The sequence below is a fragment of the Theropithecus gelada genome, chromosome 2 (genome assembly GCF_003255815.1).
Source record: "Theropithecus gelada isolate Dixy chromosome 2, Tgel_1.0, whole genome shotgun sequence".
In the NCBI taxonomy this organism is placed as follows: Eukaryota; Metazoa; Chordata; class Mammalia; order Primates; family Cercopithecidae; genus Theropithecus; species Theropithecus gelada.
Genome location: NC_037669.1, coordinates 43,202,801 through 43,217,966, shown reverse-complemented (window position 1 = coordinate 43,217,966; position 15,166 = coordinate 43,202,801). Strand labels below are relative to the sequence as shown.

Genomic DNA, 15,166 nt, shown 5'->3' with positions numbered 1-15,166 from the left:
CCTGGTTTCTCTCTGGGAGGCTGAATGACATCACAGATAAGACTCCCCAGAGTCCTCAGGATGTCAGTGCTCTTGGGAAGCAGCTGAGAACCATTTGGTCACATTCTCCCATTGTACATAGAAAGAAACCTTATAGGACCCAGAGAGCAGAGGAGTTTGCTGATCTGGCCCAGCCTGTGAGGAGAAGGGCTGCACTGCAGCAATCCAGGCCTCTTGCTGTTCACCAAGCCTTTCCATGAGATTCGTTTGCACATTAGCTCATTTCTCCAGTAGACTCAATCTCTTCTGGGGATTTCCTAGTGATATGCTCAAGGTCAGCCAGCAAATAAGGGACTCTCCAACACTTCAGGCCGGGTCTCCCAGTTCCCAGACACTCACAGGGACACACAGACTTGTCTCATGTCTCATCTCCCTGATAGAAACCATCTCCAAATGCTTAGTGGCCCTGGCAGTTAGTACCACACTCATCTTTCATTTAATTCTGATGTGGGCCTGGGCATTCCTGCAGGTAAGGATTGTCTTAGTTCATTTTCTATTGCTGTAACTGAACACCACAGGCTGGGTAACTTATAAAGAATAGAGGTTTATTTAGCTCATGGTTCTACAGACTGGGAAGTTCAAGAGCATGGTGACAGCACCTGGTAAGGGCCTTCTTGCTCATCATGATGTGGTGGGAGGCATCACATGGGGAAAAAGAGCACGTGTGTGCGTGTTAGCTCAGGTCTCTCCTCCTCTTCTTATAAAGCCACCAGTTTCATCATGGGGCCCCACCCTGATGACTTTAATCCTTATTACTTTCCAGAGACCCCACCTCCAATCTGCCTGTGAATTTGAGGATTAAGTTCCCAACAAATTAAATTTTGGGGTACATGCAAAACCATTGCAGAGACCCTGGAGCCCATCTCCTACCTTGTGTTTGATGCTCACCATCAGAGGCAACTGGGGGTCTGGGACTGTCTTCTCTTGTAAGTTGGAATGTTCAAGGCCTTAAAGGTACCCTGCAGCCTTCAGTTTTCTTTTCATCCATGTATTCATTTAACAAGTATTTATTGTGGCCTGATATGTGTCAGCCTCTGTCCTGGATAATAGGGACACAGCAGTGAGCAGAGGAGACCTGGCTCCTATTTACTATTTTTTTTTTTTTTTTTTGAGACAGTCTTGCTCTGTCACCCATGCTGGAGTGCAGTGGCACCATCTGAATTCACTGCAACCTCTGCCTCCTGGGTTCAAGCCATCCTCCCACCTCAGACTCTCAAGTAGCTGGAACTACAGGCATGTGCCATCATGTCTAGCTAATTTTTTTTTTTTTTTTTTGAGACAGAGTCTCACTCTGTCACCCAACTTGGAGTGCAGTGGTGCGATCTTGGCTCACTGCAACCTCCGCCTCCTGGCTTCAAGTGATTCTCCTGTCTCAGCCTCCCAAGTAGCTGGGATTACAGGTGCGTACCGCCATGCCCAGCTAATTTTTTGTATTTTGAGTAGAGACAAGGTTTTGCCATGTTGGCCAGGCTGGTCTCGAACTCCTGACCTCGAGTGACCCACCCACCTCCGCCTCCCAAAGTGCTGGGATTACAGGCGTGAGTCACCATGCCTGGCCTCCCATCTACTTCTCAGCCCTCCAGATCTCTAATGGCATTGTTAGTCCCAGCCTGTGTTGGTTTACACCCGTACAGTGTTAGCATTGGTGTCTTATAGCAGGTGTCATTAGCTCCATTATAGAGACGAGTGCATTCAGATTCCTGTAGGTTGCATGACTGGCTCCAAGTCATAAGACTGGCCCCTGGGGCTCCTGACTCCCAGCATAGCACTCCTCTCACTGTATCTTCCTGCCTCTCTCCCCCAGGCAGTCTTTGGGGCCCCTAGATCCCTGCTGAGGTGCCCATGGTCCCTCCATCCCCACAGGGCAGCCTGTGCAGTGCTGAGTAGGGCCCAGGCCTGCCCCACAGAAGACACGGCCTCATCTAGGTTCCGCACTCAGTTGGAGGTTAGGTAAGCACTTGGCGGCAGTTTCATTTTCTCTTTAGTGTTTTTTTTCCTTCTGGATTCTGCTGACCTAAAATGAGCCCCAGAGGTGAGGAATGGAAAGAGGGAGGAGATGTGGGCGTGAGCAGATCAGGCTAGGGGATGGGGGAAGGCACCAGGGAAGCCGCACTTCACCTGTGTAGGGTGGGAACCAGAACTCCGAGTTCAGGTGGGCTCCTTCTTCCCGCCCCTGAATCTGACTCCAGCCTTTTGTCAGCCCCCTCCCTCCACCTACACGGCTGGCACCACCCTCAGCTGTCACCACTACTCATGGGAAACAATGAAAGTTTGTCTGATTTTCCGGGAGAGGAGGAGGAAGCTGAGGGTGGGAGAGCTTGGGGGAGTGGGGATAATTATTCTCCAAGATGAGATTTTTGGAAGAGAGCAACTTGATTGCACTTGGAGGATAAATAAACTTCTAGCCCACAAAACTTCTTGCCAGGCCACAAAGCAAACATCTCCTTATCCTAGAGGTCAGAGAACTGCAGGAGAAGCAGTTTGTGGGTGGGCGAAGCATCATGAGCTTCCTTGGAAAACCTTTGCAAGGTACTGCTGGCACGCCAGCCTCTCCTTGTCCTCCCGCCCCAACTCATGTCCTTGGTTTTTATGGGAACATGTCTGCCTTTCTCCGCTGCTTTGTACATGTGATTCCCAAGCCTGGTCCAGGGATGAGGTGGGGGCCCGTGCCTGGCATAGATTCTGAAGGACTCCGGCTTCCTCTGGGATTCCCCGTGGATCTAGCACGGTTGGATGGGGGACTTTTGTGTGACTTCCAGGTATGACAGGCCTTCTTAAAGCTATAGCTTATATACTGCAATGCTGAGCATTCCGTTGCATTGCAGGAGAACGGAAGGCAGATTTGAAATCAGGGATTTCTCTAAAAGTCTTTATAAGTAGCATCTCCATTTAGAGGGAAATGCAAATTGTCCCTGCTTGAGCAGCCGGAGGCCCAGGCTGTGGCCACTCCACGGACTGTCCCAGATGGTGAAGACCTTGGGCATCACCCACTGCCTCTCAGTTTCATGGATGAGGAAGCCGAAGTTCCCAGAGGAAGGAAGCTGAAGTTCCCAGAGGAAAGGTGACATGCCCAGAGCCACATGTTTGTTGTTTGCAGATCCAGGCTGAGAACTCATACCTAAGTTCCCAGGCCTTTCTCCACACTGTGCTGCCTCTAGATGTTCATTCATTGCTCTTGAGGATGCCTTCCTCCCCATGGTTTTAAATTCACGTATTCTCCCAAAGCCCCAAGTTTTGTGATGTGCAAGAGAGGTGAATTTTGAGTCTGATACCCTTCTCTAGACTGTCCTAGATACCTCAGTCATCACGCCTGAGCCCCTGTCATACACCTCCATGTCCCTTGGGTCTCACCTCCAGCCCCCCTTCCCTTTTCTATTGCCACATCTCATGTTCCTGAAAGCCACAGAGAATGACTGTCCTGGTGTACCATCTGAAATCAGCCCTGAGCTTGGCAGATGAATCTGAGCCTTTGGGAAATTACCCCCTCAGGGGCAGTAGGGAGGCAGATCACTCTGTGGGCCTAAGGTGGGCCACCAATTGCCCAGCAGTTTGATATTCCACAAGTAACCTGGGATCTGTCCCTCATCCACTGTGCTCCAGGTCCCTCCTGTCCTGCCTTCCCTGTGTACAACATGAGTGCTGTCCAACAGAAATATATTGAGAGCCACATATGTCCTTCCAGCTATTCCAGTGGGCCAAAACGAAAAAACAAAGAAAACAAACGAACCCACCGGTGAAAGTAATTTAAATAATACATTTTATTTACCTAATATATCCAGAATATCATTTTATCATGTAATGAATAAAAAACAATTTCAGACTCCAGTGTATTTTATATTTACAACACCCCTCACTTCAGACCAACCACACTGCAAATGTTTCTAGCTATGTGTGGCTAGTAGCTCCCGTGGTGGACAGCTCAGTTCTGCGGGGAAGTACGGTGCTGCCCTCATTTGCCTCTTTGGCCCCTCCCCTCCCTCTGCCTCTGGATAAATCAAGTTTCCTAACCTCCATGCCGTATTCATTCAAGCTGTGACCCACTCGTTCTCCCTTCACTGCCAAACATCCAGAGTCACCTTCATTCACCGTCCCCTCATGACCTAATGACTTAACCCCTTATAGCTCAACTCCTTCCTCCTCTACCCAGTCTGCTCATCCATCTCTTTTCAACCTTTTCCACAACACCTGATTCTGTTGACTTTCCTACTCTTGCATTTAGCTTTTGTGACACTTTCTTATTCATAACCCATTCACCCCAAAGCCAGCTCCTCCTGGACTTCCCTAAGTAGATTATGAACCGAAGCTCTCTTCTTCCCGTAGGTGCATCCCCCAGGCTCAAATACTCCTTGCAGATGCCTTGCTTGGGGGCCACTCTGCTTTCCCTTCTCAGAGTTCCAGCCTCTCCCAGGCCCCTGGTCCTTCTCCTCTGTGCTATTTCCACAGCCCTCTTTTAGGCTCTCTACTTCTAGCATCTTCCTTTTCACTGCCTCCTTTCCAGCTGTCAGTTTAATCTACCCAAAGTTCTGCTGTGATCACATTTCCCTTTTGAAAGCTGGCAGCATTAGAAGTTGTAATAACAGGGGAACATGCTTATGTTACAATATTGAGTGAAGGCCGGGCGCGGTGGCTTATGCCTGTAATCCCAGCATTTTGGGAGGCCAAGACAGGTGGATCACCTGAGGTCAGAAGTTCGAGGCCAACATGGTGAAACCCCGTCTCTACTAAATATACAAACCTCGTCTCTACTAAAACTACAAAAATTAGCTGGGCATGGTAGTGGGCGCCTGTAATCCCAGCTACTCCGGAGGCTGACAGAATTACTTGAACCCGGGAGGCAGAGTTTGCAGTGAGCCAAGATCGCGCCACTGCACTCCACCCTGGGCAACAGAGCAAGACTCCGTCTCAAAAAAAAAAAAAAAAAAAAAGTGAAAACACAGGATACCAAATTATATAAACAGTAAGATCACAGTTTTATGAAAGCAAAAACAAAAAGCCATAAATAGATTTTTTTAAAAAGGAAGTAAAAGGAATAAATGAAAACGTTAATACTGGTTGTCTTTGGGTGATAATTGATTTTTTTTCCTTTACCATGATTTTGAAGTGTTCCATAATGAATGTACATTTTATAATTTGGGGAATTAATATACTTTTTATTTTTGTAAATGCAGCCATCAAGAGTTTTTAATGCCTCCTAGATCATGTGCTGGTTCCTTACTCTGACATAGAAAAAATTCTTTCATGATCTGGCCATAAACCCCCTTGTATCATCTCTGACCACCTCTCCTTGCTTCTGGTCAGCAGTGACTACCTGGTGTTCCCAGTGTAGCCCTGGACTCTTCTTCCTCTGCCCCATCCATATTGATGCTGTTTGCATCACCTGTATGCCCCTCCACTGGGATGCCGCTGGCCAGGTCCTTCCCATCTGCAGACGCTTCTCCAGGAAGGGTCCTAGTCCCCACTGCCCAGACATGATTTCTTTTTCTATTTTGAATCTCTTTTCCCATTTGACTTATTCTCTCTGGTTTTACAGGCATTTTCATTCTCATTTTATCTCTTCTGTCAGAAGAAAAGATTCTTCAGCCTGCCGTACTCACAGCACAAGCATGTACTTTTTTCTTTCTTTATATAAGTTTATCAGTATTTCTTTTTAGAGTAATATATACAATAGAAAAGTTGGAGAGTATTCATTGGTATAAAGAAAAAAAAGTAAAAAAGCACTTATCATCCCACCACCTAGAGATATTCCATCACTGTTAACATTTTGAAATGTATACATGTGAAAAACTGGGCTCATGAGGTATATGCAATTTCATATTCTTTTTTTCCCCCACTTCACATTGTATTTTGGAAAATTTCCCACAATGTTGAATGTTATTTAAATAAGACATTTTAAAGGCTTTGAGATGTTCTAGGGTATTGAGCACCATAGTTTTATTTTATTTTATCTTAAGGCAGAGTCTTGCTCTGTCACCCAGGCTGGAGTTCAGTGGCGTAATCATGGCTCACGGCAGCCTTGACTTCCTAGGCTCAAGTGGTCTTCCCACCTCAGCCTCCCGAGTAGCTGGGACTACAGGTGCATGCCACCATGCCCGGCTAATTTTTTATTTCTTTGTAGAGATGGGGTCTCATCATGTTGCCCAAGCTGGTCTCAAATTCCTGGCCTCAAGTGATCCTCCTTCCTTGGCCTCCCAAAGTGATGGGATTACAGGCGTGAGCCACCGTGCCTGGTGAGAGCACCATAATTTATTTAACTGTTCTCCAGTTTTTCAACATTTAGCTGTTTCTAACTGTTAACTTTTATAATTATCCTTGGACATAAAGCCCTGTTCAAGCTACTGAGGTTTCTGTGGTATAGATTCCTGGGAGGGAACTAATTTATTGGGTCAAAGGGTATGAATATTTGGAAAGCTCTTCATACATATTGCCAAACTGGTTTCCAGAAAGGTTATGCTGATCTGCATTCCCACTGATAATGTAGGAGGGCGCCTATTCCATTGCATTCTTGCCAACATTATTACTATGAAAAGAAAGCTTTGATATTTTAATAGGCAAAATACTGCTTTTATTGTTATTTCTTTGCTTACTAGTGAGGGTTCACATCTTTTGATATCATACATTTATAAGTCATTTGTATTTTTACTTTGAATAGCTTATTCATCCACATTACCCATTTTGTTGTTGTTGTTGCTCAATTCTTTTTTTTTTTTTTTTTCCTAAGAAGGAATCTTGCTCTGTTGCCCAGGCTAGAGTGCAGTGGCGCGATCTTGGCTCACTGCAACATCCACCTCCTGGGTTCAAGTGATTCTCCTGCCTCAGCCTCCCGAGTAGCTGGGATTACAGGTGCACACCACCACGCCCAGCTAATTTTTTGTATTTTTAGTAGAGACAGAGTTTCACCATGTTGGCCAGGCTGGTCTTGAACTCCTGACCTCATGATCCACCCACCTCAGCCTCCCAAAGTGCTGGGATTATAGGCATGAGCCACTGTGCCCAGCCTTTTTTTGTTGTTAAATTCTACCCATTTATTGTTAATTGGCAAAATACTTTGTATATTAAGGGTGTTTCCTCTGGCATATTCTCTGGGGACTGAATGTTTATGAAATTAACTTGAGAATAGAGGATGGAGATTGTGGAGCCTGCAGAGTCTATGTCCTCCCAACCACTTCCATACCTTGTCTGACTTCCCCACCAGATCTGGAGTCCTAGAGGGCAAGGTGGCAGGCGGCATGGTTTCCCAGTGCTGGGCACTCAGTCAGTGTTTGTCTTGTTCATGTAAGCACTATTACATGAAAGCTGTTATTTCTCTCTGGTTGCGCAAAGCATGGGGTCTTCCTAGGAATAAGTAACTAAAAATAACAAAAAATAAAATGTACAATGTGGCCACTTCTCTCTAAAAGCACAGCTGTGCAAGTTATAGAAGACATTATCTCCCTTGCAATTGTTGCTATTTACTTTACAAATTTAAGGGCATTAAAACCGCAATGAGATACCATCCTCACTCCTGCTAGGATGACTATCATGAAAAAGATAACAAAATAAGTGTTGGCAGGGCATGTGGAGACATTGGAACCCCCATGCAATGTTGGTGGGGATGTAAGGTGGTGCAGGTGATTGGAAAGCAGTTGGGTAGTTCCTCAAATAACACAGAGTTGCCGTGTGACCCAGCAATTCTGCTCCTAGGTATATCCCCAAGAAAACAGAATATATCCATATAAAAACATATACATGAATGTTCATCACAGCAACATTATTCATAATAGCCAAAAGTTGGACACAACTCAAATGTCTATACCTGATGGCGGATAAAACAATATACGGTAGATCTGTGCTGTGGAATATTATTTAGCTGTAAAAGGAACGAAATGCTGATACAGGTAGAGCATCCTGAATCTGAAAATTTGAAATCCAAAATGCGCTAAAATCTGAAACATTTTGAGCTCTGACATGACGCCACAGTGGAAAATTCCACACATAAGTACTTAACACAAACTTTGTTTCATGCACAAAATTATTTTAAAATACTGTATAAAATTTCCTTCAGGCTACATGTAGAAGGTGTTTATGAAACATAAATGAATTTCATGTTTAGATTTGTGTCCCATCTCCAAGATATCTCATTATGTATATGCAAGTATTCCAGAATCTGAAAAATATCCAAACTATGAAACACTCCTGGTCACTAGCATTTTGGATAAAGGATTCTAAGTCTGTGTGTGCTACCACGTGGACGAACCTTGAAAATATGCCAGGCGAGAAAAGCCAGACACAGGAGGCCACCTATTGTTCACTTCCATTTATATGAAGTGTCCAGAATAGGCAAATCCATAGGGGTGGAAAGTAGGTTCGTGGTTGTCAGGAGCTGGGGGAGGGTGGGGTGGGGAATAGGCAGTGACTAATGGGCATGGGGTTTCTTTTGGAGATGTTGAAAATGTCCTAAGGTTGGTAGTGATGGTGGCACAGCCTTGTGAATACACTAAACACTACTGAATTTTGCACTTTAAAAGAGTGCATTTTATGGTATGTGAATTGTATCTCCATAAAAAATAATTAAGGGAAGCTACGCTAGAGTAAGACTTGGCTTTGTGAGACAGGTGGGCCTTTCTTACCCATAGCTGTGAGTTCCCTAGAGAGAGTGACCCCAGAGGACATTCATCGAATCTGGCAGTGGCTGGGAGTAGGTCCCTAATCAGCAGTACTTTATGTGACCAGGATCTATGAAGAAGGCCTGGGGCGCCTGGGACAAGGGTGAGAGAAAGTTGAGTGTCTCTTTATTAAATAGAATAAAACAAAACTAGATCTAAATTAAATTGGGATAAATAACAGCTTAGTACAGTAGAGTAGGATGAACTGTGAGCTCAGAAAGAGATGGCTGTGATCCCAGTTCTGCAGCTGCCTTCCTGTGTAACTCCAGGCAGGACCCCTGCCTCGAGCCTCAGTTTCCTCATTGGCAGAGGGGGATGATGCTGCCTAACTTGCTTATCTTATAGGGATTTGATGAGTGTGAAATGAACTACATGTGAGAAAGTGTTTTGCAGACTGTATATTGCTGTACCCAGTTATTCCTAGATACTTGTCTTTCTTCACATTTTAGTCTATTTTGTTTTTCCTTAAAATGTATTAAGCATATGCTAATTGTTGATTTGTCAATATTTCATGCTCTAATTTTAGTAACATTAAAGTTGTATTAAACATTGCACTTTAAAATCGTATTTCAGATTTTCAGACACAGTGAGTAGCTGGGGTGGGCATGAGACAGGGAATGTGGTCTATGATGAGACTTAGAGAGCGTTGATGCTGGCACAGGAGTTTGGGCTTTATCTTACTGGTAATGGAGAGTCCTGGCGGGTTTTAGGGTAGGAAAATGTCGTAATGTTAAGGGTATCATTTGAGGATCTCTGGCATAGAGAATGGTGTTCACAGAGGTGGAGGCACCTCAGGAAGTATCCTCAGTTCTTGAGTCGAGGGGGAGTTCCAGAGCAAGGGAGAATGACAATCCCAGAGCAGCTAGATCCTAGCTGGAAAGGAGAGGATAAGGGGGATATTGTCTGGGCAGGACCCTAGTGAGCAGAGAGATGGGCTTGATAATGTTTGTCCAGAGCCAGTGGTATAGAACTGGCCACCTCCTTGAAAGAGGACCTCGTTACAAAAGCCCCCAAGCAGATATAATGCAGCTTTGATTACCAAAACACATACAGCAATCTTGATTCTTTGTGAAAGGAAAAATTTTAGAGGTGTCACTCATTATGATTAGAAAAACAGTTAAAAGTATGTAATAGTTAAAAAAAAAAAAATTAAGCACCTAATCGAGCGTGGTGCAGTGTACAAGGAACCATGCCGATATGCCTTCTAAGAGTATATAATTTAAGATTATTCTTCCTTGAATTATTTTATTTTATATCTTGATGGGGTTCCGCCGAGGTTCCCTGAGCTTCCCGCCACCACTGTGTAAGACAAATGAAATTCAGTGTAGGAGGAAGGAACTCTTGCTAGGATGTCAGCTTCTTTTATTTGGGATTCATTTCGTTGTTAGTTTTATGTGTTTGTAAACCGACAAAGGACTAAATCAGGAAGGAGTTGTGCCTGTCTTTAGGGCCGGGACCAGGGGACACCTTGCAGGAGAGGGCCTCTCCTCCTTTTCTGCTACCCAGAGCAGGGGGAGCTGGTCCTCTGCCCCCAGGGTCCCTGAGGTGGTCCAGCATCTTGTGGTCCTCAGGTGGATTTGGAAAATCAGATCTCACCTCTTTGGCTTGCACTTCATCAGGGTGATTACAGACTCTGATGCACAGGGAAAATGCTGTAGTCTGTTTACTCTGTCCTCACAAGTGGAGGAAGATCTGGAAAAGGGAGTAGGGAAGAGTGGACAGGAGCTTGGGGAGAGGGTTGTCATGACTGGGGGAGGGCAGGTGTGGTTTGAAAAGGACCCCTGGTGGGGTTACCCAGTAAAATATGGGTCACTCAATTAAATTTGAATTTCAGATAAACAATGAATAATTTTTTTTAGTACAAGTAGGTCCCAAATATTGCCTGGAACCTTCTTACACTAAAAGATGTATGTGTTGTTTGTCTGTAATTCAAATTTAGCTGAACATCCTCCTCCCTCCCCCATCACTAAATCTGGCTCCCCAGGAAGTTCTGATTCCTACCACAGCCACCACCATTCACCTGTGAACCATACTGCAAGGAGCAAGCTGACTTACCGGGAACAGGAACCCCATAAAAGAGCAAACTGAGCAGGGGTCTTCCCCCACTCATTTCCTTCTACTCCAAAACCATGCATTTCTCTCTCCCCTTTGCCTTGCACCATTCCCAGGATTATCCAGCAGCAAGCCTATTGTAGTGGGCCCACGGAGCCCCCTGAAAACTCAGAGAGGAGAGGCAGAAACGACCGTAGTGCCTGAGGCCGGTGGCTGGGGTTTCTTTGAGTCTTCCCGAGGAGACACTGCACAAACTGAGCACCGTAACTTCCCACTCTTGGCTCAGATCAAACCTGCAGCCTGCGGGCAGCCAGAGATTGGGTTTCAGAAATGCTGGGGTTTTAGAAGTATTAAATATTCCTCAGCATCTCCCCTTGGTTTTGACTCTGAGAAGAGAGTCAAACATTCCCCCTCTAGTGGAGTCCCTCTTGATGTGGTCCTGGGACCCCCTGGACCTTGTTCACTTGGACCCCATCCATCTGCAGGGCTTGTTTTAAACTTTTTGTTGTTGTTGTTTTGGAGTCAGAGTCTTGCTTTGTTGCCCAGGCTAGAGTGCAGTGGTATGGTTATAGCTCACTGCGGCCTCTACCTCCTGGGCTCAAGTGACCCTCCTGCCTCAGCCTCCCAAGTAGCTGGGACTACCTGGTAAATTTGTTTATGTTTTATTTTTATTTTTTGTAGAGATGGGGTATCATTATGCTGTCCAGGCTGGTCTTGAATTCCTGGACTCAAGTGATCTTCCCACCTCGGCCTGTCCACTCTTCCCTACTCCCTTTTCCAGATCTTCCTCCACTTGTGAGGACAGAGTAGACAGACTACAGCATTTTCCCTGTGCCTCAGAGTCTGTAATCACCCCAATGAAGTGCAAGCCAAAGAGGTGAGATCTGATTTTCCAAATCCACCCAAGGACCACTTCCCAAAGTGCTGGTTTTACAGGTATGAGCCACCACATCCGGCCGCTTGTTTTAAAGCAGATGCTGAGGCTACTCCAGGGCTGCAGTCTGCTGTATTGTCGGGTCTCCTTTTCACTCCACTTGGTGTAATGTGGGCATATGTCACATGCTCCCCCATACCACTGACTCCCTACACCCACCCACACACACACACACACACACACACACACACCTCTTGTGTTCCATGTGGTTAGATGTGTCCCATGAGGCCAGCACAGGGAAAACCAATAAACCCTTAATTAGGCCCTGTTTACCTGCTGTTGTGAAGCCTCAGCAGTGACTGATATCTGTTACTATTTACTAATTAGGTCCTTTACACAAGGACAGGGTTTATACTTACTTTTACTGTGCCTGTCTTTATGGGGGTGTAAGAGGTGGCTCATTATTTGGTCACTGTTTGAGTGGAGAAGAGAGGCCGGCAGCATTTGGACATACTTTCTTGTCTCCAAGGTGTGAGATCATTTTCAAACTTCAGACTCCCTTTGTGTGTAAGCAGAATTCCATCAGATTTTACCGATACCTCCTCACTATTCATAACCAAAGCATCTGCACAGGGACCTTAGCACCCTTTAAGACCTGGTGCCCAGATTCCTGCTTTTTTGGCAGATGGTGTGAGTGTGTGTGAGTGAGGCAGCTATTAATTTCTTTTTCACTTTCAGGTCCAACTTGCTGAAATCCGACCTTTCCAATAGCCTTGCTCAAGACCCCACCCTCAAACCACAGCACCCTCTTTCTGCCTGCCTGGTTTTGTGTTTAGTAGAAGAGAGATGAACACCAAGGCACACTAAGCTTAGCAAAGCCATTTGGATGGATATTGGGTTACCGTGCATCTTTTTACCTGGATTTGCACTGTCGGTTGCCATTGGCCTTCTGGCTATAGGAGGAGTCAGATTACAGCAGGAGAGACCCAGAGGATTAGTACAGAGATGCTGCAGCAGACACTTGATAATTACTTTGGGGGTCATGTCTCAAAGTAGACTCTGGCCTCTCTTTCTGGCCTCAGAAAGAGGGAAGGCCATTCTTTCTCTGTCCAGCCATCTGCTTATGTTTTCTCTATTAGTTTTGATCCAAGGTTGGTTGAACCTACAGATATAAAACCTGTGGATATAGAGAGCCAACTATACTTTAAAAATTTTACTTCCAATTGGTATTTACTCATATATAAAAGTAGGCTGCTTTTTGTATATTGATCTTACATCCTATGACTTTTCCAAAGTTGCATATTAATTCTGGTAGTTTTTTAAAATTTTTGAGGTTCTTCTATGTAGACCATCATGTCATCTGCAAATAGAGACTGTTTTATTTCTTCCTTTCTAATCTGTGTGTCTTTTGTTTCTTTCTCTTGTCTGATTGCATAGGCTAGGACCTCCGGTGTGATGTTGAATAGGAGTGACAAATAGGCTTTGTTGCTGGTCTTAGGGGAAAGCATTCAGTCTTTCACCATTAAGTATGGTATAATTTAGCTGTAGGTTTCTGTATATGCTATTGATCAGATTAAGGGACTTCTATTCCTAAGTTGGTAAGTTTAAAAATTATTAATGTATATTGCATTTTGCCAAATGATGTTTTAGAAACTATTGAAATGATCATATGGTTTTTAAATTTTAGTCTGTTAATATGGAAAATTATGTTGATTGCTTTTTGAAGTTGAACCAGCCTTCATTCCTGGGATTAAGCCCATTTGGTCATGTTGTATCATATTTTCATGATGCACTAGCCTGTCTGAGGCTAGCTCCTTATCTTCTCCTTCCCAGTTTCTCCTGTCTCACTTCTGTTTTTATCACCTGGCACCTTCCTCTCTTTTCACACAGATCTCCCCTAACTAGATCATCCTTCAGAATTCCCTGTGGCCTACCCCTCTGCCTTCACTTCCTCATCTCTTCCTCCTTATCCTCTCCCAGTGGTTCCCAGTGACTTACCAGAGGCCTGTTTTTGGGATCTCACTTCATAATCACAGCATTGGTTACTGCTTCAGGCCACGGTCTATTTCCTCCTGGACTTTCTTCTCCCTGGTCTTAGGGGCTCTTCATTCTGTGTCAGCTCTGCCCTGACTGGCTCCCAGCCACACACAGCTCTTTGTTCCCTCATGCTTTGGGCTTCTGTGGCAGCGTCTGGACCCGTCTCCCATTCCTTCACTCTTGCCTCTGATGAATCTTCCAGAAGCCACGGGCTCATCCAGCCACTCTTTGGTTCAACAGTCCTTTTGGGGGACACAAACATTCCATCTATAACACTCTTCAAGTGGATTGTCAGTTTCTGAAGAGCAAGGGTCTTCTTTCCTTGTGATAAATAGGTTGGCTTTTCCTATGCCGTGTGTTTACATAAAATGACAGCGATGGGATTCTAGGGTAGATAGGGTTGGGGTGGAAGAATATGGGAGTTATAAGTCAGCAACAATAGTCGGCTGAGGCAGTGGAGCTGGAAATCTGAACTTGCCCCTTCCTGGAAGGCGCATCCAGGAGACACATGGGGAGCTCAGGGCATTCTTCAGCCGGTAGGGAGTAAGAGTCTGAAATGGGAAAGAGAAAGTCTTTTCATGGACTGGGGCATACACACCATGCGATGTCTCCAGGGAAAGGTGGTACCACATTCAGCAAGGAGCAAGGGCAGGACCGCCTCAAAGCTGTGGTGGGCAAAGCCTTCAGGTAGAAAGCAGACCTGAGTCGAGAGCCAAGAGGCCCCTAGAGAAGAGCGTAGGAGTCATCTGCCGGGGCCACTGCCAGGTAGCCAACATCCCACAGCAAGGCCCTTTGGGATGCAAATGGCCAAGTGCCTTCCATACCCCAGGACTTGGGACCAACACAGGCCTCCTGAGGGCTGAGGGAGCCACAACAGAAGGTGCAGCGACTGACCCGGGCTCCCCTTCTGGAGCGGGGACTAAGAAGGAAGTTTTTGGAGGGAGTAACTGAGGTGCAGCTCAAAGCCCCCACAGCCTGGGAGCCGGAGCATCATTGTGTGGCTCTGTCCCATGTGGCCCCAAGTCAAGGACAACAGGACCCATGTACTCAGATACCCAGGAGCTCTATCTGCCAAGAGAAATTTTGCCTACGCATCACTCACTGGGATCTGAATGTACCATATAACCTTGCTTTCCGCGTCGTGTTGTATTGTGTTTCGTTTTCCCTTAGCTTTTCAGTAAGTATTTCCTTCAATGGAATTCCAGCTTCAACTCTGCTGACCTGGAGGGTCAGTGGTATTTTTCCACACACACATCTCAGTTGTTGGGAAGCAGGGGAGTGGCAGGCACTGGCCAGCTGGTGCGGTGGTTGTCAGAGGGCTGGTAACAGAAAGACCAGAAGCCTAGGGAGGAAGGAGTGGAGACCCACTGTGGCCACGGACCCTGACTGGCCAGCCTTGTCCTTTCGTTCCCTAGAGCATTTAGCACAGTGCTGGGGACCTGAGGGGATTTGAGAGGCCTTGATTCGTTGGAGCTGATCCCTGGGGGAGGGTGGCCCCTTGTCCTGTGCTGGACTCTATCAC

General features: G+C 45.8%; 1 protein-coding gene across 1 annotated transcript in view; it reads left to right on the top strand.

Moving 5' to 3' along the window:
* ADCY5 (adenylate cyclase 5) overlaps positions 1–15,166 on the top strand; it is a 163,798-nt gene that overhangs the window by 78,715 nt on the left and 69,917 nt on the right. The gene's annotated exons all lie outside the window — the stretch shown is intronic.